This window comes from Halichoeres trimaculatus, unplaced genomic scaffold (assembly GCF_033239565.1).
Source record: "Halichoeres trimaculatus isolate MK-OKI-2021-1 unplaced genomic scaffold, fHalTri1.1 fHalTri1_scaffold_4, whole genome shotgun sequence".
NCBI lineage: Eukaryota > Metazoa > Chordata > Actinopteri > Labriformes > Labridae > Halichoeres > Halichoeres trimaculatus.
The window spans coordinates 38,997,878-39,024,805 of NW_027437182.1; the positions used below are offsets into that span (position 1 = coordinate 38,997,878).

Here is a 26,928-nt window from a genome sequence, read left to right on the forward strand (position 1 = left end):
TTAAAAATGCATTATTAGTAAAAAATAAGTGGAGATGGGCTTGGCTGGGCAACAATGGTAAGCCATTTAGCTCATGGTGCAGGAACATGTTACATTATGAACATTTATAACAAGTAGGGGCTTAGGAGGTAATGCAGCCCCCGACCCCCTACTACCACCAAAAACACAAAAAATGTTCAGTCAAATGTTTTTTTTTTTTCACTGTAATCAATTTAATAATTAACTTTAAAAAATGCTTCAAAATTTTCACTCTATGTGTAATGAGTCTATGCCATAAATAGATTTACAATTTAGAAATGAGTGACCAAAAAAATCTATTTTTTTTAATGACATTCTCTTTTTTTTAGATATAATGCTGCAATGCTACTCCGAACTACAACACACAGTACAAGGTGCTCCTGAAAATTGTACCTGTGCCAAATTCGGTGTATATGTGCCCACTTCACCCTCTTCACATCATCCTTGACCAGAGAAACAGCAGCAGTGGACGACCCACCTCTCTGCGCTGCAGGACTGAGAGATACAGAAGATCGTTCCTCCTTGCAGCCGTCAGAGTCTTTAATTCTTTAATCTTTGAAAGATGAGCCCAAACTACATAAATTTCCCTTCAGGGATGAATTAAGTATTTTATCTATCTATCTATCTATCTATCTATCTATCTATCTATCTATCTATCTATCTATCTATCTATCTATCTATCTATCTATCTATCTATGTGGGATTCTGGAGGAGTCCCACTGTCCTCAGTTGTTCTGTTCTTAGGGAGTGATTATCCCAACCCACCCTGAAGACATCAAGATCCCTTTGCAGATGTGGAAGGAAAACATGCTGGACACAGAAGAGGTTGATGCTATCAGAGGGATCTCGAAGACCTTCATCTTCAAGGCTGTGAAGAGTCTCATAGTGCACATTTGTTACAGCCATCCTGACATCTCGCCACAGACGTTCTATTCTATTAGAGAAAAGTACAATTAACTTCAAATTCTCACGGTGCATTTATTTATTACTGTAGATGATTTTTTTTTTCATTTTATTTTTTTTTACTGAAAAACATATATAAATGCATAAATAGATTTGATTGTGTTTCCTTTCCTGACAGGAAACTGCCCCTGCCACACCCCCTAATGGTGAACATGCATCATGCTATGTCAGCATTTTCAACTCCTTGGTCTCACTGATCAGACTTTGTACAGCGCTAACAGCTCAGGAAAAGCATGGGTGATATTCTCTGGCATCTCATCCTGGCTGGATAATGTTCTAACAAGTTGCATCTCCTGGTTGAAATGGTGGAAAAAGTCCACATCAAGGGGCAATTTTTTGTGACTTGAGAAAGTTTGATCAGAAGCCTCTGAAGAACTTCCCTTTTTAGTTCCTCCTAGGAAATTTAACTTGCAAACACTTGCTACAAGGGATGAATGGGAGAAATAAAATGTTTTGAAAGTCTGTGATGATTGGCACATGGAAGGAGCTGACATATTCACTGTTCCTCCGGCATTTATTCTCTGTAAGAAGACAGTAAAACACATGAATTCTCTTTTGAAATCTCCCTTATAGCTCTGCTCCTCCAGCGATGTTACATGGCACTACTGTGACATCTAGTGGACGAAATAAACAATTACATGCAGCTAGATGTCTGAACGGAAACAGGAGGTTGATATTTTAAATACATCCCTGTAAGAAGACAAAAAACACATGAAATGTCTTCCAAAAATCTCTGTGCCTCTTCTACCAAACTTACAAAGAGTGGATTTTATGCCTGTTAGTTTCTGCTACAGACATCATCACAAGACATGAAACACAAGCTACAGACAGCTGGTTATGAGGCCCTGAGCACATTTCATTTGGGGGCCCTTACACTGAAGCACTGACTTCTGTTAATGAATGCTTTATCATTTACACATGGTTATCGTTCACAAACACCAAATCTCTCACATCCACTATAAACTACACTGTATCTCTTCAACACAATGCTAAGCACTCATAATTTTTTATGTCTGTTAGAGATGTGGTCTTGTAAAAATTTGCAATTTAAGATTAAATGATGCAGTCAATGCAGTTTACTATGAACAAGTATCATTGAATTGCTTTTGGTTTGAAAACTGAAAATTCTAGCACATACTACATCGCACTAAGGAGCTCCATAAGAGACAGGATGCTCTAACTGAAGTGTGTGATGGAGTAGGAATGGAACTGCTCACAAAATCCACAGTTTGGTTCTTATCACGGTTTTGTAATCACGGTTTTCGGTTCTATTTGGTGTACATTGTTGTTGTGTCTAACACCCCAGATTACCATATACCCAAATAATCCATTATTGACCTATTATTTTAATCAATTATTGTCATGTCTCCTCTTATACGTTAAGTTGATCTTTTGTTTCATCAGTTTTGTCTTATGTTTACCTGGTCTGGTTCTATGTTAGTCATTTTCCTGCCCTGGTGTTTTCCCGCCATTGTGATTGTCATCCCTGCCCCTAATTGTTCTCACCTGTGCCCCTTTACCTCGTGTATTTTTGTCTGTGTCTTTCCCCTGTCCTGTGCCAGATCGTCATGTCTTGTAATGATCGTCTAAGAATCATGCTGTCTAGTTCATTAAAAGTTTTACCAGCTAAGCTGTGAATTTGTGTTTTTTGGACCTTGACAATTCAATTAAAGTTTTTTTGTTTGGAAGTCGCGCGATTGAGTCTTCTTCACCAGAATCCTGTCAATTATATCTCGTATAGTCATGAAATACCTGAAAGAATGAGACTGTTTCCCATTTCAAACATCATTAAAGCTGAGTGAACGTTGCCCTATTCAACATACCAACTCCCTAGTAAGGAAAGTCACTATTGGCTGTCCCCAAGGTCACTAAAAGTCACCGAAGATGCTGCAGAATAATCCATTTGCATGTAATTTGCCATGGACTCAATAGGGCAGAGAAATAAAGTGGAGGAGACAGAAATCAGGTAATACACAACATGTATTTTTTTTAAAAAGTGGACTGACGATGCGAAACACTTCTTAACATTTCTTATTTCTGGTTGAACAGGTGTCAAATTACCTCTTGCACAAAAAGGGCGCTTCGCGCGCACATTTTCATATCTTTACTATTCTAGCCCCAAAACAGTATGTCACAAACATTCACTTACATGTCAAGAGACATGTGGGAGAGTGGCTGGTTGCAAAGCTGTAACCCCCAATAAGTACATGAGGACTTGTTTAAGTACTTGTTTGTTTGTGTGTGTGTGTGTGTGTGTGTGTGTGTGTGTGTGTGTGTGTGTGTGTTTCTGTGTGTGTGTGTGTGTGTGTGTGTGTGTGTGTGTGTGTGTGTGTGTGTGTGTGTGTGTGTGTGTTAGTGAGAATGTGCGCGCGCGCACGTGTGTGTGTATGGGTTGGCTGTATGTGTGTGTGAGAGAGAGTTTAGGTTGGCTGTTTAGGCATAATTATTAAAACAATTATAATTATTAATTATATTATATATTATATATTATTATTATTATTATAATTATTATTACACTATTCGAATGATGCGCTTCTAGCGGTAGCAGCAAAGTTTGGCAGCTCTCTGTTATTACGCTGCTTTTTTTGCTATATTTTGATCTTTTATTGTTTTTTTTTGTTTTTTTTTTGCTTATTTCTGCTCAATAATGGACTTTTTTTTTGACAACAACTCATGGATATGTCTGTTGGAAGGGGAGTTTGTTCAAGAGAGGAGCTTCTTGCATTACGATGGAGCAAATCTGGAGGATATCACTCTATTCCTGCTGAGATAAAGAAGCCTTTCCGAGGATGTCCCAGAAGATGGAGCTGTAAGCCCTTTCTTCCATCAGTCATCATGGGGAATGTCAACTCTCTGCCCAACAAAAAGGATGAACTGGAGATACTGGTGAAGACCCAGAATGTATACCATGAGTGCAGTCTCATTTGCTTTACTGAGACCTGGTTGAATCAAAACATCTCTGATTCCTATGTGGATATACCTGGCTTCACGCTGATACGTCTGGACAGAGACACTAAAGCTAGTGGCAAGTTAAAAGTAGGAGGACTGGCTTTATTCATTAATCAGAGTTGGTGTAATCCTGATCATACTACAGTCAAAGTGAAGATGTGTTGTCCGGACATTGAACTGTTGGCAGTTGGTATGAGGCCATATTACCTCAATTCAGTTATATAATAACAATCCTTGCGTACATTCCACCCAAAGTAACCGCTGAAGTTCCATGTGATGTTATCCAAGAAACTGTTGCCAGGCTGCAGACTCAACACCCTGAGGCTCTCATAATAATATGATGATGATGATGATGATTTGATTTATTTCGGTCATGTCAGCACACTTATACAATATCACACATTTTCAATGGATCACATTGTACATGTCCGAAAGGGAAGACGGGAGAAGCAGAGCTTATCTAGTCCCGTCCCCATTCCCTCAATATTTAGTCTCCTCTTTTCACATATCATCAGATTATTATGAATTTTGATTCCATTTACAGATGTATGACATAATTCTTGATTGTCTTTTAGTGTCCATATTTGATCGTTACTGTCCATCACTTGTCTTACAACATCACTTCATTCACTATCATTGTTTTGGAACATTTTGACCTTCCTGCTGTCTTACAGACCAAACAAACCCACATATTTACGTTTCAGCATTCTTCAGTCTTGACAATTTTGGATGATACACACTTAGCTATTATCATTTTCATATCCGTTGAAGGTCATTTTGACATTTTTTTTTTTTTTTTTTTTTTTTTTTCTTAAATATGTTTATGGAACCGCTGCACCTGGTTTCTCCTTGTAGCTCGTGTTTATTTGGGTTTAGTAAGTCAATGTTAGTGATACCACAGATTAAACCTTTTTTCTGCCCAATTTCTGAGGAAAGATCTCCAGCATATGTGATGAATATCTGGAGACTTTAATCATGTTAGCCTCTCCTCTTATCTCACTGGATTTAAACAGTTTGTTAATTGCCCAACCAGAGTGAATAGAACACTTGATCTTCTATATGCCAATGTCAAAGATGCATACAGTGCCACTGCATTACCACCACTTGGCAGGTCAGATCACAATCTGGTTTTACTTCAGTCTTGTTACAGACCCTGCGTATTGAGGCAGCATGCAACTACTGTAACAGTTATAAAATGGACAACTGAAGCTAGTGAGGCTCTGAGAGACTGCTTTGAGTGCACAGACTGGAATGTATTGTTAGAAACAGATGAGAACAGTATAGATATTGATAAACAGGTTGATTGTTTTACTGAATACATCAACTTCTGTAAAGACAATATCATACCATCAAAGACTGTACTCCGTTTCTCCAATAACAAACCCTGGATCACAAGTGACATCAAGGATATCCTCAATCAGAAAAAGGAAGCCTTTAGAGATGGCGACAAAGAATGGCTCAAACTGTTGCAAAAAGTGCTAAAGAGGAGATTAAGGAAGGCTAAGGTGAAATATAAAAAGAACATTGAGAGAAAATTACAAAATAACATTTGCGAGGTGTGAAGAGGAATCAGTAACATCTCTGGTTATAACACAAAGACAAGTGTAATGGGGTAAAGCTATAATTTTTAACAATTTATCCTCTTGGGGAGCACACTGTCCACATAGAAGCCAGACTCGTTTAAAAGATGCAATAATGTACGATTTGTTAAAAGAAAATCAGTCTCTATGGTAAAACAAATTAAAGTTTATCCTTTGTGACAGTCTTATTCCCTCTTCTTAAGCCAGCAGACAGTCCAGACTCCTTCACAGGTAGGGAGTGACTCTGTCCAAAGAAGGTGGCAGAAGGCAGGGTCTGGGTGCAAGAACAAGTCACTTTTAGAATTGCTGTAGGTTCAAAATCCAGAGTTGTCGGCCACAGGTCCCCAGTAAAACAAAACTATAAAACCAATAGAACCACAAACAGCACAACACTCGATTTTTAAAACGAGGAAACCCAGGCTTTTGACTCTGATAAAAACAAATCCATTTAGTGACTCTGTATAAAAGTTGTCAGGAAACAGGAGAGTTTAGGAGAGGTACTTAACTGGCAGGAGAGGTGAAGCGTACTTCCACCTCTCCGCGTGTCTCACAACGCTTCCCTCTCCGCGTCTGAACTGATGCTGAAGCACCTTTACTCCAAGTTACCGGTCCCGCTGTCCCCTCAGTTGACGTCTCGTGCTTTGTCGTGGTTCCTGCCATGCCGCTGTACAGCTGCCGACTGCTCCTTTCCCGTCTCCTGCACCCGTGCACCTTGTGGTTCCCGTCACGTCACTTTACGGCTCCAGACCTAGGGATGGGTACCTTTCACATTTGAAACGATACGGTACCGATGCCCGGTACCTGGCAATCGGTACCAGTACTCAACGGTACCAAGTTTTGGTACTTTTTTGTGTTTATGCGGTAAAAATTATCAATTTGTTTAATAATGAAATATTAAAAAAAATCAATTTAACAAATTTTATCTTTAGTAAATAACCTTGCAATGCTGTGTTCATGTCCAGCATGGAAAATCACCTACTCTTCCAGTCCCTCACAGTCACAAAGATGCATATAGGTACCTTAACATGGTACCTTTTGGTTTTACATGAATCGATACTCGGTACTTTTGACAGAATTCGGTCGGTACCTATAAAAGTACCTAATTCGGTACCCATCCCTATCCAGACCGCTCCTTTTGTGTCTCCTGCTTGTATCTCGTGGTCTTAATCACTCCACTGTAGCAGACCGCTTCCCCGGCACCCTGTGTTCACTCACACGCGTCTCTCTATTACACACAACACACCCCTGAAGAGCCTCTAGTGCCACCGCAACAGGCGTTTCTCATCAGCTACTGATTGTGCCCCCAGGGGAAGGGAGAGAAAACCTTTGTACAGAAAAAGAGAACAGTCACACCTTCAGCCACACCTCCAAACCCACACACCCTGTGACACAAGGCAGCCAATTGTGGGTGATGTTGAACGTGCTAATGAATTCAACCAGCTCTTCAACAAGTTTGACACAGCGACCACTTCCTCTTCTACTGCTGCTCCTTCTTCACATCTGTGTGTCTCCACCACTCCTGCTACATCCTCTCTTACACCTGTGCCTCTTCCACCGTCACCGTCTGTCACAGCTTTAGGAGTGAGGTTAGAGTTAGGAAGACTGTGCTCAGGGAAGGCTGCTGGTCCAGATGGTGTGTGTCCAAGACTGCTTAAGGACTGCGCTGCCCAATTGTGTGAACCCCTTCAGAGGATCTTCAACCTGAGTCTACAGTTGGGTCAGGTCCCAGCTCTGTGGAAAATTTCTTGTATTGTACCGGTACCAAAACTCAAATGCCCAGCAGAACTTAACGACTACTGACCAGTTGCCCTCACCTCACATGTTATGAAAACCTTTGAGAGGCTGCTTTACGTCTGTTGAGACTTGAGGTTAAAGACACACTAGAACCTCTGCAGTTTGGAAATAGAAATCATATTGGAGTAGATGATGCAGTTATTTACATGCTCCACTGTGCCCTGTGCTATCTCGAAGAATCTGGCACCTATGTAAGACTTATTTTCTTTGATTTTTCAAGTGCATTTAACACCATCCAGCCCATGATACTGAGAGATAAGCTCAAAGACAAAGGAGTAAACCTATCCCTTGGATCCCTGGATCACAGACTATCTCACAGATAGACCTCAGTTTGCCAGGTTGGGGAACTGTGTCTCTGGGACGGTCATGAGCAGCATGGGGGCTCCACAAGGAACTGTTCTGGCTCCATTTCTATTCACACTTTATACTGCAGACTTCAAATACAACTCTGAGTCCTGTCACATCCAAAAATACTCTGATAACACTGCTATTGTGGCATGTATCCAAAATGGACAGGAATCTGAATACACGGATCTGATAAAAGCTTTCTGTGACTGGAGTCATAGAAATTGTCTCCTACTGAACACCTCAAAAACAAAGGAATTTTTGTTGATTGTTGATTTCTGAAGGTCTGGGCTCTGCCATCAGCCAGTTAATATCCAGGGGGTAATATCCATGGAGGTAGTGCCAACCTACAAATATCTTGGTGTACATCTGGACAACAAGTGGTCCCTCAATACAGATGCACTCTTTTTTATTTATTAATTTTTTCCGTTGCTGGGCGCTGCCCAAGTAGTTGCCTGTTGCAGTAGCTCTGTCTTCTGTGCCCGTTTCTTGTAATTTTTTTTGTCTCTTTTTCGTAATCTTTGTATTTGGAGTGGATCATTACTTTGTATGGCTCATTTGTTTGTCATGGACACCAAACTTTTAGTGTCTACAGTGATTTTTTTACTACTTTTCTCCTGTGTTTGTCAGGAGATCTTACATGTATCCATGGCTGCATTGTTTACAGGTGAGGTGAGGACGGTGTGCTGGTTCCCAGGTATGAACTGGGAGGTGGACCTGTCCTTCCATCCATCGTTGTTAGGAATGTGGGAGCTAGCTGTGCTAGCCAAGCGGCAGAGGGGCTGCTGGAGGGCAGAGTGGCCTCGTGCTTTTCATGGATGTGGCTGACAGAGCTTCACCTGCTGTGGGCAGACAGGATCCAGGAGACAGAAACTGAACAGACTGCTGGAGAAGCTCAGTCCTGAACAGGAGCGCAGCTACGTACTTTCTGGGGGGTATGCAGACACACATGACATATATATATAAATGTAAATTTATGTATGTATGTGTGTATGGATTTTGGAATAGGTAAGGTCCATTTTCGATGTTTTTAAAAAATATTTTTACATGCCTATATACATTTAAATACTTTTTTTTAGGCTTCAAGTCACACTAGATGTTTGTTTTTTAATTATGATCTATGATGTGATATCAGCATTTTTCAAACAAAAATGTACATTTAAAAAAAAAAAAATCAACATTTTACACCAAAGGCTAGCTGGATTTCGGTGTATTCTGTTTTTATGTCTTGGACATGTTTACCCTGCTCTCTGTAACATATTTTCTGTGGAATGGGTATATTAAAATAAGTATGAGCTGAAAACAAAGCACGCGTCCTGTGACTCGAGATCCTTGAGTAGACGCATCAGAGTGACGCGTGCCTGGCCAGCTGATGAGCCGCGCAAATAAACTGGCTTTGGTCAGATGATTTGACAGGCAGAAATAGTGCTGAATTGTCTAAAAATATATATATATTGTGGCCACCTGGTGTAGACGGAGGGGGATGTGGTCTACAAAGTCTTAATAAAAAAAACCCACTAGTTTTTGAATGGGGTTTGGCCCGCTGCCGAACGTCACAGGGCACATTTGCGGGTACGTGCATCAGCTGATCAAACAGCTGTTTACCGTAACACACACATTTCTCTGTCTGTCCATCTTTGACTGCCTACATAAGGAAAACGCTTACGCCTGTCCTGTCCCCCCCCCACACACGCGTGCAGGAACGGGGCGGAATGGAGGGGTTGAAGGAGCGGAGGGGCGCTAATCAGTGATGTGCTGACGTGCCTCTGCAGAGCTATAGAGAATAGAATAGAATAGAAAATACTTTATTTATCCCCGAGGGGAAATTCAGGAGTCACCGCAGTTTTGAAGAAAACAAAAGTATGAAAGAGTATAGAAAGTGCAAAAAAAGTCCATAAGAAATTAGATGACGACATCCCGTCCACCACTCTCCAGCCCAGCCAGTCTCCACCTCCACAGGGTCCAGGACTGAGTCTCCCCAGCAGTCTGTTCAGTCTCTGTCTCCTGGATCCTGTCTGCCTGTTGCAGCAGCTCTCTCGTCTGTCCGTTTCTTGTAATTTTTTCATCTCTTTTTCGTAATCTTTGTATTTGGAGTGGATCATCACTTTGTATGGTTCATTGTCGGTCACGGACACCAAACTTTTTGTGGCTTCGGCGGTATTTTTTACTACTTTTCTCCTGTGTTTGTCTGGAGATCCTACATGTAACCATGGCTGCATTGTTTACATGCGAAATTAGCTGTTAGCAGCCTGTAGCATGTCAATGCTAACTAGTGTAGGGCTTGATGATTTCCCTCGAGCTGAGGAGGAGGAGGAGGTGAGGATGACGTGCTGGTTCTCGGATGTGAGCTGGGAGGTGACGACGTGGACCCGTCCTTCCATCCATCGTTGTTGGGAACGTTGGATCTCGCTCCGGGGGATGGATGAGCTAGCTGTGCTAACCCAGCGGCATCGTGCTGTTCACGGACGTGGCTGACGGAGCAGACATCGGACGCCACGACACATCGGAGGAGCTTCGCCTGCTGTGAGCAGACAGGATCCAGGAGCTAGAGACTGAACAGACTGCTGGGGAGGCTCAGTCCTGGACCCTGTGGAGGTGGAGGCTGGCTGGGCTGGAGAGTGGTGGACGAGTGGTGGACGGGATGTCGTCATCTTATTTCTCATGGACATTTTTGCACTTTCTATACTGTTTCTTACTTTTGTTTTCTTCAAAACTGCGGTGACTCCTGAATTTCCCCTCGGGGATAAATAAAGTATTTTCTATTCTATTCTAAATGTGTGTGTGTGTGTGTGTGTGTAAAATCGATTTCTCTAGATAAGATAATTATGAGAATAAATTCATAATATGGAGCTTAAGCTGTTCCTGGCCCGTCACAGTACTATCATCTTGATAGGCTATATAATGTGTCTTTGTGATATTAAGTAGCCTATTTATAATTGTAATATGTGTTGATTATTGTGAGATTATGAGTTTATTATTGTGTGGAACCGTGGGAGGAAGCTGGAGGAGAGCGCATGCATCCAGGCAATTTCTGGATGGAGGGATGAAGCTCTCAATGTTATTAGTGAAGCTTGTAACATTTTTTCCCATTTATTTGTGCAATGGCTCTGTGAAATGTAAAACTTGAATGTTGCTATCCAAATAATAAAAATGCTTCCCAATCTTTATTTTGTATTATAAACAGCTGGGAAAACCCTCAGAAGAGAAGGCTCTTTCTATTTTCAGCTGGAAACTTTTTAGTTTAAATGCTGCCTCCTCCAATAGGTGCTGCACCAGGGTTTTTTCCATCATTTTCAATTCACTGTCAAAAAGAAGATTAAAGTTATTAAATGTTGCAGTACACAAAGAAATACGTCATTTTAATTTTTTACATAATAATAATGATAATCTTACCATGGCTCATCCTTATTTTTCGTCTTCCTTTTTATAAACTTTTAACAGTGTCTCGCGTGGTTTTCCGTGATTTCCGTCTTATGTAGTGGGCGTAGTCAATACGTCACTACACGACACGCCCACTACACGACACACCTCCGTCTTGCAAGCCGCAGACAGACCCTTCTCCCTTTTTGCGCCACTGGTACTGGACCCTGTGGAGATGGAGACTGGCTGAATTGGACAAAATTGTTTTCTTAATTGCTGCTGTGACTCCTGAATTTCCCCTTGGGGATTAATAAAGTATTTTCTATTCTATTCTATTCTATTCTACTCTATTCTTTAAGAAGGGGCAGAGCCATCTCTCTTTCTCAGGAAGGAAGCTCAGATCAATTGATGTCTGTGGAAAGCTGCTGCAGATGTTTTATCAGTCTGTGGTAGCGAGTGTTTTGTTTTATGGTGCAGTCTGCTGGTGAAATGGTTTAAAGCAGAAGGACAAGAGGCGACTGGAAAAACTGGTGAAGAGAGCTAGCTCTGTGGTTGGATCCAGTTTGGACTCACTGGAGGCTGTGGTGGAATGGTATACACAGAAGAAAGTGGAGGCCATCATTCGTCACACTGATCACTGTGATTCGTCACCGCATGTAGAGAAGATAAACTGATCACTGAGATACAAGGAGCTGTAGGAACAATATTTAACCCTCCTAACAAACATTTTTCACAGTTATATGTAAAAATTTCAATCTGGAATTACTGTAAACAAACCAAATCATTCTAAATAAATGAAACTTATGGTCCAGTGTGACTCATAGCCTATCTGCTGTTTTCGTCTTCATGACGCATTTTTTTCTTTTGATCGATACAACTTAAAAAAAAATGTATAATTATACTACAAAGTGACATAGTCAGTATGGTACCTCTAAATACAGTTAAGTGACTTTTGAATGTTTGACAAATATCAGAGGCCTCTAAATAAGTGCCCTACCTCAACTCAACTCAACTTTATTTATAAAGCACTTTAAAACAACCTCAGTTGAAACAGAGTGCTGTACATAAAAGTAGTACAGACATAAATGAGTAAATAAAACAAATAAATCAGTACAATTGCACTGTATTTATTTTCAATTGCTTTAAAATGCCTTTAAATAGTCTGACTCTGAGGCCTTAGTTTGAATAAGTCCACAGTACATATCTTTATTTTCAATTGCATTTAAGTTACTTGTGAATGTTTAACAAATATCAGAGGCTTTTAAATAAGTGCCCTACCTCAGTAAAATTGCATTGTTTTTTGTTGTTTCAGTTGCAGCTAAGTAAATGTGTTCTGTATTGTTCATTAAATAAAAAGAGAAGTTTTTTGCACTGAAAATCCCTGTGGTTACGTAGTATCGAAAATCAATATTTTTCAAAATATAGAAGTTAGAAATCCAGTATCGTGACAAGCCTAGAAAAAAGCAACAAACAGAAGAGCATTAGCTTGCTATTGTGGCAAGGTGTCTAATGTCTAAAAGAAACCCAGGGCCACCTAGGGACTTACATCCCAGGATATCAAACTTAAGAATAACCCAATACAAAAAGGCACACAGTTCAAATTAAATCCACAGGACGAGGAGACATGAGTTTCAAATTATAAAAGTACTTTATTAAACATTTTACTAAAACTTGCAGACTAAATAAAGAAAAGGAGTGGTATGAGGGGCCTGCTCAAGAAAAACGATTAGCACAGGACTGGGGGCTTACCACGACAGCGGTAACAAAAAAAGGGGAAGGATCCAACTACACAGCACCCTTGACACAGCAAACCAAAAGTGAACAAATGGACCACCACCAGGGAACCGCTGCCGCTCCAGGGCCCTGTCAACAGAAAAGGAAAACATGATTAAAACAAAGCAACAAAGGCAACCCTCATACCACAATAACAAAATATGAAACACACACACACCCACACCAAAAGAACCCAAATGGAATAAATTATCAGAATAGAAACAATATAATTAATAAACAAAACCACCCATCCAAATCAAACTAACTATAACTAAACAGAAATCAACCAAAATGAAAAATATTTGGCAACAAATAAGGCAAATTGTAGTCAAATGAAACTTCAACTAAGTCAAGAAAAAGAAGAAAACAATTTAGAGACAATAAGGCAATTATAACAAAAGGCAAACTGAATACTAATGCAATGAACGAAAGAGAAAAAAAGAAAAAAAGAAAAGCGCCTGCGTATTAAAACAGGCCGCTAATTCGTGGCCCACGCCGGCGGGGCCTAGTAGGCTATAATGTAGCTTGCAGCCGGCTCTGGAAAAAAATCGGTTGCTGCAGCCCAGGGACCGCAGAAGGCCAAGCCCAGAAACAGCAAAGAGCCGAACCCAGCAAAAGCAGTGTCTGGAGCCTACAGGCCGTGCCGAGCGAGAGCCAGACTACTGCAGCCAAAGAGTGATGGAGAGATAACAATAGAGAGAGAGCCAAAACAGCAGTGTGGGCTCAGGAAGCCCGGCAGATAAGGCCACACACTGAAAAATAATAAAATGAAGTTATAAACTCAACACAATCAAAGATTCTCATGACCATACGCAAAGTGGCAAATTATTATTTGTGACTTTTCCTACCGGAGGGAGGCGACGTAGACGCGTCGGGCAGCGGAGGAGGAAGACACACAAGCCCAGACCCACTAGTGACGGCCAGGAGAGAACATTGATTAATTCCCTCACCAGACCGCCAGCTGAATGGTGAAAAGCAGACAACCCGAAGCCTTACCTGCAGGAAACATACGGCGGCCAAACCGACCCCACAAGGCAGCCCAGATCCCTGCCACAACTCGCTACTGTAACGGAGCGAAACCGGTGTAAACACAGTGCCCCGGAAACTGAATGGAAAGAATCAAATGAGCAGGCGTACCTTCAATGAGACCCCAACGCTAGTGTAAGACTGAAAATGGGATATGTTAATAATAACCAAATGTTAATTAGATTGTTTACTTAAAACAGTTCTAAAGACATGTATATAATGATTTCTGATGTAGACATAACTTTAGTTTGTTAACTGGTTATTGCTGCACTGTTATTTACAATTATCAGTTTACAGTAATGTTTATATGCTGGTAAGAGGTATTGCGCCTAGGGGGCACTGCTGATGGTTAAAGTGGACATGAAACACTGACACAAGCTGATATTATTTTAAAGAAAGCTTCTAAACGTAACAAATCATATCATTGATGACTTTTAAAATGTTATACAATTGTAAAAAACTGTGACTAAAGTTCTACTTTAGCACCACTGCGGGGAGCCGTAAAGCAGTTCCACCTCGTATGACGTCACTGGTTGTGTAGACGGCGTTATTACCATTTGTCTATTAGAATACTCGATCTTATTAAGTTATAAAAATGGAAAATCAAGAGAAAAAATCAAGCTCACGTGTCAGAGGAGGTGTTTTTTGTTTTGCCCCAGGATGCGCGAATCAATATTATAATATAAAAGACAAAAAAAAGGTACATTTTCACCATTTGCCGCTCAAAAGGCCGCCGATTCTCTGACGTTGGCTTGCTGCTATGAAGCATCGGGATCCACCGGTTAGCATGTACGCTAGGGTGTGCAGCGAGCACTTTACCCCGGGAGATTACCTGGTGGAGAGGTATTTTGATGTCACAGGAGCACTGGCAACTCGCCTCACGAACAGACTGGACCCCGAAGCTGTCCCCTCTCTATTTGACTTTTCTCACTATAGTGCCGGGTCGACGGATCGGCCCTCCCGGTCCACACGTCCTGAGCCAATTGTGCGCCGTAGGGAAAGAGCACACCGGCGTGCCCAGCAGAGAGAGGTAACTACTCTGAGGAAAGATGGTCATCAGTTCAACTATGACAGGATACAAACTCATTATTATCCCCTGTATGTCCCTGCAATAGTCATCCGATCGCCTCCCCCCTGACATAAGGGTGCAGCAGCAGTTCAGTGTTGCAATGGTTGGCAGTTACACAAGCACGAACATACACCTCACAACTTCCCAGTCGTTCCCATATGTATTCAGCCCATCTCCTGTCGTAAAATCAGTTAATTGATTTAATTTTTTTTTTTTTTTTTAATCTCTCACCTTACATTATTGGACAAACTGATGGATTCAGCTGTTTGGTGCTGTAGCACAATCTAGATTCATTATGCCAATTATGACATTTTTTCCTTTTATCACTTGTCAAACTGAGTATACAATACTGTTTACTGTAATACAATACTGAAACCTATACAAAGATAGAAACAGTGTACTTGCAGAAATCCTTAAGTTCATTTCATGTACATTTTTCATGCTTAATTTATGACCCCATTACCACTTCAAACTGTCACCAGTAACACATGTGGCATCTTAAATAGCCTCTATATGAATAACAAATAACTCTTTACATTTTTATTGGATTCAACTTTATTTCACAAACAAATATACATAAATAAATAAGAGAAATGTATAACTCCAAAATTGATTAACGCCAAATCAGGCTGGAGATGGTGATCCAGTCTATTAATTTGCTTTGTGATAGCTGATCTTCAGGTCCACTCAGCATGTTGCATTACATCTACATGAGGGAGAGGAGAGGGGAGTGACACAGTAAAGGCAATGCTCAGAAATTGTATCTTCATTTTAATAGGCCAGGGAAATGGTCGCACAGCTTCGAAGCAGCAGCATGACAGAAAGGGAGAGCGAGGTGATCAGTGCCGAGGAGGAAGAGCAGCAACCAGATGCTGTGAATGGAAGGGTCAGTGTGAGCACTCAGACAGATGAAATGGTACCTACCACTAAGTACTGCAACACAGGTACAGTGACTGATGACATCTTCTATAAAAATATCATCACACATGATCATCAATACAGCAGACCAGTGTCAGTCAGACTGCCATCATCAACTGAGGTTCTGTTGGGTGATGAAGAGCAGGAGGGATCTGAGTGGGACAACATGGAGGAGACATTAGAAGACTGTTTAGAAGATGAAGACTTCAGACTGAGTGATGGAGAAAGCACAAGTGATGAGAGTGTGAGTGATGTGGAAGACCAAGTCTCACCTGAGGAAATGAGCATTATGTCTCACGGAGAGGTTCTAAAGCTCTCCCATGTGTGTCACTTTGAGGGTTGTGGCAAGTGTCTTGTTCAGTCACCAAGTTTAAAAAAACATGGATTTGGCTTGCAGATCAAAACTGAGTGCATTGATGGCCACAGCTACACCTTCAACTCTCAGGGTCTGGTCAGAGGAGTGATGGAGTGTAACCTCTCCATACCAGCAGCTACCTTTGCCACTGGAAATGAGGGCACCTCATTTCTGGATATATGCAAAGCTTTCCATCTTCAAACAGTGACAAAAAGGGAATGGTTCAACATTCAAAGGGCTTATGTCATTCCTGCAATCAATGACATGTGGACCACTCACAATGAGGCTGTGCTGGCTGCAGCATGTGACGAGCCACTTGTGGTGTCTGGAGACTGCCGGTACGACAGCCCTGGCCACAGCGCAACATTTGGCGCCTACTCCCTTCTGGACACAAAATCTGACCTAGTGGTGGCACAGGAGACAGTCAAGGTGACAGAGGTCAAAAACAGTTACTGGCTGGAGGTCGAAGGTCTGCAGAGGTGTCTCAAGAAGATGGAAGAGTATGGCGTACAGATCTCTGCCATCGTTACAGACTGCCACCCATCTGTCCAGAAAGTCCTGCGAGAAGAATACAAGCAAACACATCATGAGTTTGACCTGTAGCACATTGTCAAAAATCTGAAAAAAAGAATACTTTTAACACACAAAGAGGAGCTACATGAGTGGAGCAAGATGATAACCAACCATCTGTGGTATTGCTCAAGTACCTGTGGAGGGGATGCAGCCAGGTTGAAGGAGAAGTGGACATCCATCCTTAACCACATCACTAATGTCCACAGTTGGACATGTGGAGAGACAATGACCCGATGTGAGCATCGTCCTTACACTCCTGAAGAGGAAAGTCTGCGACCCTGGCTCCAGCCCAGCTCTGCTGCCTTTGAGGAGCTGCAGAAAATAGTTTTAGATAAGGGACTTTTGAAAAAGCTGGAGAAAACTACAAAAGGCATTCATACAGGTAGGAATAAAACATGACCAGTTCTTAGGGAATATTTTTAAATCATGCAAAATGACAATTTTGTGAACAATTATCCTGAAATATCATTTTCATACCATTTCATCTGTCTGAGCAGGGCAGCTTGAGAGTGTACACTCCCTGTACACAAAATATGCCACCAAGCGGAAGAAGTTCCACAGGGAGAGTTTTGAGGCCAGGCTGAGGGTAGCTGCACTGGATCATAACCTCAATGTAAAAAGAGCTGGAGCTAAAACAAAAGAGGGCAAACATCAGTTCAAACACCAGTTGTCCAAAAGTGCAGGAGGCTACGTGGTGACACCAAGAAGGGTGGAAAAGGACTTCACCTTTCGACAGGACATTGTGCAGAGTGTTTTGAGTAGGGCTGAGGCTGTGTCCATCCGTGCAGCACTCCTCCAGCACAACACTGAGAAATCGCCCACTCTGGCCGAGCACAAAGGTGTAGCGAGACCTGAAAAGGCTCAGTCTGTGGCCAAACAGCTGAGTCGCTTTTAGGCCATGGGCCAGATATCCTAGACACAACCGAAACACAAGAGCGACAAGTTGAACATAATTACTGTAAATAGTTTTTCACTTTTTTCCCTCATTTCATTTGTTGAAGAAAAATATGTTTGCAGCATTACTGGCCACAGTTACATGTTTGTCTTCCAGTCGTAGTGCTGCCTCCGTTTGCTGTTCCAGTGAAATGAATAAGAAACACCTACCATCTAATGCTATGAGAATGTACAAATGTATTCAAATTTCCAAACAACCCATAAAAGTACTTTTTGAACATTTTGAGCACACCGCAACAATACCGTGATAATAATGATAACTGTGATAATTCTGGTCACAATAACCGTGATACAAAATTTTCATATCGTTACATCCCTAGTGAAGACTTACTTAGTAATGGTCGTCTTCCCAGTATTCAAAGCCGTGGTACTCTGGGAAGGGGAACTCAGCCCTGATGGAGGTGACCACACAGGCAGGAATGGGGACTCTGTTCCTCCGCCCAAGGTAGCCTCTGGCCCAAAGGCTAAACTGCCTGTAAGCAGTTAACCTGAACAGTCTGAGAAAAAAAAAACAATTGTTCACCATATTGATATCTTAGAAAAGTTACCTTATAAGTTATGAAATGTCACAAACACACGTGTCTTAACTTTACAGCATAGCCCTTATTAGAAAATGCACTCAGCTAAGAATATCAAGTCAATATGCAGCACTTTAGTTTGACTTGAAACTACAAAAAATACGTTTCACTTACAACACATGACATAGCCCTCCAGTCAAAGCCTTGCACATGTTCAAATTAAATACTTTTCCTTCAAACAGTCTTAAACTGGATGTTGCATATACATACTGTCAATACATTTCTCAACTACGAAAATCTGCAGACAGGGAGGAGGAAGGCCGCAGTAACACAAGCAGAAAGCTTACCTGCTGTCAATAGGTCGTACCAGTGTCTCCGCCCGGACTTCACGGAGGGAGAGCATTGCTACCTCCAACACGTCCCTCTCACGGCAAACCATGCGGTAAGTCTGGGACAGAGTCACGCACTCAAAACCGCCGACCACGTTGTCGATGTTAGCCTCACGGCAACAAACTGACTCCATGGCGGACAGCATTGGAGAGCAGCGACCGCAGAGGCACCAGGCCGTATTTCCTGCCCTGTCCTCGCCGGGCGCATGCTCTCCAGGTGCTGCCTCTTCCGCTGGAAAAGCTTTTAAAGGCTTCTTTCTCACCGGCTCAAAGGCATAAGCCATTGGGTTGGTAGGATAAACCTCCACCATGTCGATCTCAAACTCGTCCTCCGAACATCTTCGCTCTCAAGTGGTCTGGATCGCAAGCGTCGCGAACTATTCCTGCACAACCGGTGACGTCATAACTGTCGTAAAATCAAGATGGCGCTGTGCGTGTGTCGTAAATACATTATTAGACTCGAGTTTTCTATTAAACGGCTGATTTTTTTCAGCGTTTTTTTATTTTAGACTCTCTACTAATTAATTTTCAGCTATGTGTGCATGCAAGTATGGTGTGTTTCATGTCCACTTTAAGGAAGGGGAGAAGAAGTAGAGTGGGAGAGATGTATGGACGGTGCTTGGCGTCGGAGCTCACTAAAAGTCTATGAGAACGTTCTGAATCTGTGTTGGACTGATTTATTCCTTCACACACACCCACGTCGCTTACACTGGTGGCAGCGGTGGGATGTTTTTGCTGTGGAAGATCGTCTTTAAGGATTCTGCTCAACTTTGTAAGTCTTCGACGCCAGATGCTAAAGTTAGCCATGCTAGCCGCTAGCTTAGCTTAACCGTCAGTTCAGTGAGGTCAGCCCGCCTTTTTGTCCACGTTTTATTGTTTTGTTAGCTTGAAAGAGTTTAGAAACCGTGTTTCGGTCACCTATCTCATCCTGGGAGCTAAGAAAAACAACAGAATAAGGAAGAAGAGCCATCATGTCTGACGAGGAACTTCCTACTGGGGTGCAGCAGTCAGCCAGTACGAGCTCGCTCGGAGCTTCAGCGCCAGCTACACCGCAGTTCAGCCGCGCGCAGGGAGCACCGCGGGGCATTCCTTGACCGCCACCCTTCCTCAACGATGGCCGTGAGTCCTTTCAGCTGTGGGCTCGCCGCTACGAGGTCATTCAAGAAGCACGCTACAAGGACAGTGATGTGGATCTGTCCACAGTGTTAGCAGCTGAGCTACCGACGAGGCTACCACCTGAACTGTTCATTGTGTGGGATAACTTACCTCCTGAAACCCAGAGCTCATATACTGAAACAAAGAAACATCTGCAGGCAGCTTTTGGCCAAAAGGATGTCATTGCATCATTTCAAACGTTCCCCAATGCCCGTCATAGACTGCCTAATGAACCTGAATTTCCCCTCGGGGATAAATAAAGTATTTTCTATTCTATTCTATTCTATGGAAGTCTATGCTGCAGATGTATGTCGGCTTGTTAAAGAAGCCTTTCCTGACTTTGAGCACAAAGCAACAGAATACATGAAAATGTCTCGCTTCATTGCTGGCCTGGATCAAGAGCTACAAATAAAGTGTCATGAAAGAGGAGTGAAAAATTTCACTGAAGCTTTTGATGTTGCCTCCCAAGCTGAGCGGGCACGTCAGGCAGCCCGGCTGGTAATGCCTGTATCCTCAGCTAATGTTTTCAGAGATAATGGCCCCATACAGACTGTTAACTATGTACGTGAGAATGACACTGAGCTCAGAAAAGCAGTACAAACCCTCACTACCACTGTGAAAAACTTAAGTAATGATCTTGATGCCCTCAAACTGAAACTGGATGAGCGAGGCAGTGGGCAGACCCATGACAGGTATGTGCCTACACGTTCTCCCAGGTCCCTTTCACCTTATGGGAGGAGCCCAGATGGACAGAGACATGCATGGAGATCTGGCTATGGACAGTCGCCCACCAGATATTCATACTCTCACCGTTCCTCACCTGAGCGTTATTCCCCCCATATGACCTCTCATGATCGACACTATACGCCCAGAGAGACCGACAGGTACAGGCAGACCTATGGGGATAAATACTACTCAGACCATGCCTTTAACCCTCATGATGAAAGGAGAGGGAGACACACCTCGCCTCACCGGCCCTACTATGATTCTCACCGCCGAAGCCCAAGTCCTCGTCCTAAGCATGTGTCATTTCGACAAGAGGAGGAAGAAGGCCAACCATACCCCACTAAGACTGGCTATAAAGAGCATGGCAAATTTCATCAGGGAAACGCCCGTTAGCTGGTGATGTGGGGTGCCCATCAGCTACTTATCCTGAAGCCCCAAATGCCTGTATTGCTGAAACAGTGGCCAACAACAGTGCATCACTGACCTCTATATCGCATAGACATGACAGCTGATACTGAGAACACAGAAACCACTACAAATACAGACTTCACCTCTTTTGTAGATGGTATTGTTGAGGGCAGAAACATGCACAGCATGCTTGACTCCGGTGCCACTATTTCATTTATTAGTGAGGACACCAAACAGTCAATCCCTTCTTTAGCAAAAAGGCCTATAAAGAAGAAGTTTATTATGTCTGAAGCTGTGACTGGGGAGAGTTTGGACACATTAGGCATGATAGACATCACCTTTAAACTTGGATCACAAACATTGCAACATGAAGTACGGGTCATCAGGAATGTCAGCCAAGGCTTCGTATTAGGCTGTGACTTTCACACTCCTCATGGTGTGATTTTAGACATGGGGAAGGGACTGTGCTATATTGGTGATGATGTTTTACCCTTGCTTCGAAAAACTGAACTGGCACCTGCTAGCTGCACAGCCCAAATAACTGAGAGCATTACTGTTCCCCCATGCTGTGAGTTAATCTGTAAAGTTGCTCTGATTCCCCCTGTTGTTAATGCCAGCATACCAACCAGCTACAGCGGTTGTCTTGAGCCCAGACAGCTGGAGATAGAAGGTATTGCAGTTGCACGCACACTTTCCACTGCTGAAAATGGTTGTACTGTTGCACGTATCATTCACCCTACGCATGGACCTGTTGCGCTTCATTCAGGCATGCAGCTCGGTCAGTTTACCACAGTGTCTGACACTGAAGTAATTCATGAGTCAGATAGTGTCTGTAATGTGTCTACCAGCCCTTCAAGCACGCCACCTGACCACAAACAACCATCTAAACTGCCGTTTGATGTACAGTGTGGAGATCTAACAACATCTGAGAGGTCAGAGCTACAGGACTTGTTAGCATGTTACCAGGATGTGTTTAGCAAGAACAGCACAGATTTTGGCAAGACAGACATTATTAGGCACAAAATCCACACAAACAATGCACCGCCTGTCAGAAAAGGTGCATACCGCACTTCCCCAAAAATGCAAACATTGATTCAGTCACATGTGGATGAAATGTTGGAAAAGGGGCTAGTTGAAGTCAGTCACAGCCCCTGGTCCGCACCAGTAGTGATGGTCAGAAAAAAAGATGGCACATGGCGGTTTTGTGTCGATTACAGAGGCTTAAATGCTGTCACTGTTAAGGATGCTCACCCTCTACCCAGAACAGACGACACCTTGGATGCACTCAGAGCTGTGTTCAGTACGATGGATCTGTCTTCAGGATACTGGCAAGTACAACTCGAGGAACAGGATAAAGCAAAGACAGCTTTCACCACCGGCAGAGGACTTTACCAGTTCTGTGTAATGCCCATGGGTTTGGTTAATGCCCCTCCCACTTTTCAACATCTCATGCAACTGATCTTACATGGTCTCTCTTGGAAAACATGTCTAGTGTACCTTGATGACATTATCGTGTACAGCCCCACTTTTTCTCTCCACCTTCAGCATTTAAGAGAGGTGTTCGACCGTCTCAGAGCTGCCAACCTAAAACTCAAACCCTCTAAATGCAGCTTTGCACAACAGGAAGTCTCATTCTTGGGACATGTTGTCTCCCCTGAAGGACTGAAACCTGACCCCAAAAACATTGAAAAAGTGAGAGACTGGCCAACACCTAAAAACCCACTGAAGTCAGAGCCTTTCTTGGACTAGGCTCATACTATCGACGTTTCATTTACCAGTTTGCAAAGATGTCAGAGCCCCTGCATGCTCTCACTCTGAAAGGAAAAGCATTCTTTTGGACTGAAATTGAACAGATGGCATTTGACAAACTCCGCCAAGCCCTGTGCAACACACCTATCCTTTCCTACCCAGATTTTTCACGTGAGTTTCTGCTCTTCACAGATGCATCCAACACAGCCATTGGGTGTGTTTTGTCACAAGTTAATGCAGAGGGCATGGAAAATGTGATTGCCTATGGCAGTCGTGTTTTGTCAAAAACAGAGAGACATTGGCCTACATATGATAGGGAACTGTGGGCTATCATATGGTCCATCCGCCATTTTCGTCAGTATGTGGCAGGCCACACTTTTCGCATCATTACAGACCACAAACCCCTTCTGTCCCTGAGAAAGATGTCCCTGGATGGTGATCCAACAGGTCGCTGGGCCAGGTGGGCTCTGGAGATTGATCCCTATGACTGGACTATTGAATACAGACAAGGGAGAAAGCATGCTAACACTGATTCCATGTCTCGCCGTCCTCTCCTGGCTGAGGATGCCAACCCTGTGGTTTCAACTGACCACGTGAAATGTGTTTCCACTCACACTCAGACGGACTCAGAGTCATCCACGTGCGATTCAGTTTCAAAATCAGCAGCCTGCTCACAGACCACATCCTCTCCTGCACCCGCTGTCGACTTCATATCACAAGTGCAGCCAGCTTCACCACACACTGCAGCAGCCACTGTGAACACTTCACTTTTGAACATGGACAGACAGCACATCACCCAAGCTCAACAAGCTGATCCTGACCTGCAAATAATAATAAACTGGGTACAGACTGGCAATAGACCACCATTCTCCCATGTTAAAGGAGGTTCGCCTGAAATGAGACAGTACTGGAGAGAGTTCCCTAAACTCATCTTTGTTGATGGTCTTTTATTTCGCAGAATCAGACCTCCACCAGGTGACACTGTTTTGCAGACTGTAGTCCCCAGTAGCTTGCAGAAAGAAGTGTTTCAAACTTTGCACGGATATTCACTTTCTGGTCATTTCAGTGCTCAAAAGACATTACTAAGTGCTCAAGTCAGATGCTACTGGCCGCATATGGCACGCGACATAAACCAGTGGTGTTCTGAATGCACTGCCTGTGAAGCTAGGAGAGCACCCATACCAAAACAGCAAGCCTGATGCAAAATATAGTCACATCCAAGCCTTTCGAGAAAATAGCAGCAGACCTGACTGAACTGCCACTCACACGCCGGGGAAATCGGTATGTACTTGTTGTGATGGACTATTTCACAAAGTATCTTAACCTTTATTCACTCCCTGACCAACGAGCAACTACTGTGGCTAAATGTTTGTTTGAAGACTACATCAGCAGGCATGGTGTGCCTCACAGCTTGCACACTGACCAAGGTCGGCAGTTCGACTCAGATCTTGTCAAAGAACTGTGTTCCAGGCTGGGAATACACAAAACAAGGACATCTCCTTATCATGCTATGTCAGATGGCATGGTTGAAAGAGCAAACAGGACCATAAAGGACCAGTTGGCAAAATGTCTCTACACCAGAGGAGGTGAATGGGATGATCACCTGAGACAGGTGGAATTTGCATACAACACAAGGATTCACTCCTCCACCAAACACACTCCTTTCTTCCTTGCACATGGTAGGGAAGCCAGTCTGCCTGCTGATCTCCTTCTTGGCGACGCCCCTAGAGTGTCGCTTGCCACCCCGGGTACTCCAAGTGAATATGCCAGTTCTGTCCTGAAGAGACTTTGCAGTGCCTTTCACTCTGTTGCTCATCACATTGAAACAGCCGGTGCTCAACAAAAACACTACTATGATCGGCGCATGAAACACACAGCCTATGAGCCAGGTGACTTAGTGTGGGTTGATCTGCCAGCCCTTGCTAGACAAAAGCTGTCACCTAAGTGGGCTGGTCCCTTTAAAGTGCTTCAACGCTTTGGCAGGAGTGACATGGGAGTTGACTATGAACTGTTAGACCTGCGAAATCCCAGAGCTAAGCCCAAGGTCATTCACTACAACCGTCTGAAACCTTATCGATCTGCCTGGTCAGCTGACAAAAGTTCCCCCTCCCCGTCAGGGCTGACACCGCTGGAGCAAGGCCCTGGTCCTCCACTGCTCACTGCACTTTCAGGGTGCAGGCCCTATCTCTACTTGGGCCCACCCACTTGTAGCCCTGTGGATCCAGCTGCAGCCCAGTCTGCTGCTCTTCCCTCCTCACATACAGCTATGGCTGAATCGCCACAAAAGGGCAGCATTGCAACACAAGTCCCCAGTGATCAGTCATCTGTTGCCCAGCGTTCTACTGAACTGAGAACGAAGTCTGGACGTTGTGTGCGTCTCCCAGCGCGTTACAGAACTGATGAGTAAATTGCTACTTGTTCCTGCTGATTGATTATTCGATATTTACTACTAACAGTGAGAATTCAAAACAAGCAACTGTTGTCCAAAAAAACAAAAAAACAAAAACATGCTGTTGTTGACATTGTTTCTTGTTCTTGTTTATTGCCTTCATTTGTATGTATGTTGTATTGGTGGCTAGGAGTTCTAGTTCAGCTACTGCGAAGCAGGGACGCTTCTTTTGTAAGGGGGGACGATATGTAAGACTGAAAATGGGATATATTAATAATAACCAAATGTTAATTAGATTGTTTACTTAAAACAGTTCGGGAGAGCATTAGTTGTCAGCGACCTCCTCCCTGGCAAGCCTGAACATGGAGCTGCTTGAGAGCAAAACAAGTTGATGTTTACCTGACCTGCCTTAAAGTGAAACGAGTGTGTAAGAAAGATCAATGTGTGGCGTGATCTTAATTGTGCTTTTGTAGCAGCATAGAAGTACACATTTCTGTATTCGAGGTGTTTCACTTTTCACCCAATCACGGGGCTGAGGAGGGTATTTAAGTAATGGTCCCCCCCCCCGGCCTCTGTCTTTCTGCCTTCTGTCCGTGTCACTTGCGGGTCGTGTGTGGCTACTGCAGGTATGTGTTTATGGCTTTACCTGGCGAGTTGTTGGTCTCCTCGGTCTCGTGTTGATAGCTTTTATTTGGGCTGCAGAGTGACTGGTGTGCCCCTGGTGTGTCTGTCTCCAGTGTCTGTCTCCGGTGTCCTGTGGTGGGTTCTCTCTCTCTCTCCCTCCCTCTGCATTAGTGTGCATTTTCGTAGCGGGCTAATGCTATTGTGGTCACAGGTGCGACGTCGTAGCTCCTGGCTCTGGCTCCCTCCCTCCTCTCAGGTGTGGGTGAGCGTGTTTGCTGCTGCTGCTGTTAAAGGTATGTAAATCTTCCCATGTCGCGTTCAACCCTATCATTGTCAGCTTTCTTGATAATGTTTAATGTGGCATCTCTAATAGGTATACTTTGTTGTACTCCTAGTACCTGCTGCCGCGAGGGTGATGCTACATCAGCTGATTGGAGTGCTGCTGTTCTGTCTACCGGGCTTCCACTAACTGTCTCGAAGCTACAACTGCCTTGCTTCAACGCTTCACTGCTTCGAGGCTGCTGTTTGTCGCTCGTGCTGCTTTTTAAGTCCTTTGATTAACTGTCTCCTGCTCTGTCTGCTGCTGCTTGGCTATACATTAGCGCTGGCTACTTAGCCTAGCCTGGCACTGACTGTGTGGTCTCCTCTCGAGGAGACAGTCTGCATTAGCTTTTATTAGATTTATCCTCTTTTAGGGTGTGGTGAATGAGAACATTTTCCCTTTTTCTTTATTAATTCATATAAGTTTAGTTTGTGTGTCTAATTACTTTAAATTTACTCTTTTCTTTTAGCTTTATCTGTAGTTAAGTTGTTTTCGGGGTGTTTGGTGGGTTTTCTTTTCAGTGTGTAATTTATTTCTTCTGATCTATCTGGGATTAGGTTCTGATTTGGGTTATTGGTTGTATTAATTTTAGGTTAATTAGTATATTTGGATTATCTATTTGTTTGCTTTATTGTCTTACTTTTACTAATTGTTTTCTCCCTTTTCAGTTGCTGAGGGCCGGTGGTGGTGCTGGTGGTTGGGTGGCGGTATCCCCCCCCTTCTGTGTGCTGTGCTTCCCTGGGATTTGGTCTTCACGCCTGTGTGTGTGTCACGTGTGAAAGGGGTGATTTTTGGTTTGTTTTGGGTGGATCCCTTCCCTGCTCACTAGCCCCACTGTCCATCTGGTAAGCCTCAGCAGCTGATCAGGTCCCTTTCTTCCCTGTGTAAATGGTTTTTTATAAAAGTGTTCTTTGATGTCATATTAAAATAAAATTGTATTTTATAACTGGAAACGGGTCTCTGGCCTCCTG

The 26,928-nt window shown here is 43.2% G+C and overlaps 3 long non-coding RNA genes across 3 annotated transcripts; 1 reads left to right on the forward strand and 2 right to left on the reverse strand.

The window, feature by feature from the left end:
- Nucleotides 1-11,071: 11,071 nt before the first annotated feature.
- On the reverse strand, nucleotides 11,072-13,867 carry LOC141788556 (uncharacterized). Its single transcript, XR_012598148.1, has 4 exons — nucleotides 13,779-13,867; nucleotides 13,631-13,692; nucleotides 12,759-12,872; nucleotides 11,072-11,236 (listed from the first exon to the last, which is right to left on the reverse strand). It is a non-coding gene; the product is annotated as an uncharacterized LOC141788556 (long non-coding RNA).
- A 3,123-nt stretch (nucleotides 13,868-16,990) lies between these two features.
- On the reverse strand, nucleotides 16,991-18,052 carry LOC141789696 (uncharacterized). Its single transcript, XR_012598227.1, has 4 exons — nucleotides 18,009-18,052; nucleotides 17,450-17,635; nucleotides 17,201-17,352; nucleotides 16,991-17,035 (listed from the first exon to the last, which is right to left on the reverse strand). It is a non-coding gene; the product is annotated as an uncharacterized LOC141789696 (long non-coding RNA).
- Nucleotides 18,053-25,595: 7,543 nt separating this feature from the next.
- Nucleotides 25,596-26,095, forward strand: LOC141788598 (uncharacterized). The gene is made up of 3 exons (XR_012598154.1): nucleotides 25,596-25,637; nucleotides 25,847-25,928; nucleotides 26,031-26,095. It is a non-coding gene; the product is annotated as an uncharacterized LOC141788598 (long non-coding RNA).
- Nucleotides 26,096-26,928: the final 833 nt, after the last annotated feature.